The following is a 601-nucleotide window of genomic DNA, read 5'->3' as shown; positions in this document are numbered from 1 at the left end:
CTCCAAGTCACCAAGAAATTAATGCTCTATTTCTTCTTTTCCCCTTACGCAATATTTCAACTTATAGCTTAATGGTGATCATACTTTCATAGACCCAGAGGGCTCCTCTAATTGATTCCCCTCCCCCATTTTGTTTACAAAGCACTTTTATCTAATTTTACTCTCAGATTAAATTCCCAGACATACCAACTTGCAAGTGACTTGTTGCTTTTTTAGACCCAACAGTAAATATTATCCAGTGTACTTAACTCTAGTTTTAGATTGAGAATGGTATCTAGGGTTTAGAATTTAAGAAGCATTCTTTATTCTTCCTGAATTTGAGTGTCATCCTTGCGCAGGGGCCATGCTAATCTTCTCTGTATCATTCCAATTTTAGTATATGTGCTGCCGAAGCAAGCACTGCATTCTTTATTCTTGAGAAGGAATGGATAAAATTTGGGAAGGTGGAAGCTACCAATATAGATGAGCCTTTTGACCCCAGAAAGTTGAATTCAATAAAATTCAACATTTTTTAAGCTTCCATTTTGTATTAGGAACTTTAATAGGTAGTTTCTAGGGACACAGGCACAAAAAATGAAAAATAGTCCCTGCTCTCAAGGAG

At 36.3% G+C, this 601-nt stretch overlaps 1 non-coding gene across 1 annotated transcript; it reads right to left on the bottom strand.

Moving 5' to 3' along the window:
- Positions 1–293: 293 nt before the first annotated feature.
- On the bottom strand, positions 294–400 carry LOC114050725. The gene has a single exon (XR_003570069.1). It is a non-coding gene; the product is annotated as a U6 spliceosomal RNA (small nuclear RNA).
- Between the last annotated feature and the right edge of the window lie 201 nt (positions 401–601).

The sequence above is a fragment of the Vombatus ursinus genome, unplaced genomic scaffold (genome assembly GCF_900497805.2).
Source record: "Vombatus ursinus unplaced genomic scaffold, bare-nosed wombat genome assembly UNPS02014799.1, whole genome shotgun sequence".
NCBI lineage: Eukaryota > Metazoa > Chordata > Mammalia > Diprotodontia > Vombatidae > Vombatus > Vombatus ursinus.
The sequence above is the reverse complement of the archived record's forward strand: the minus strand, read 5'-3'. Positions and strand labels throughout refer to the sequence as shown.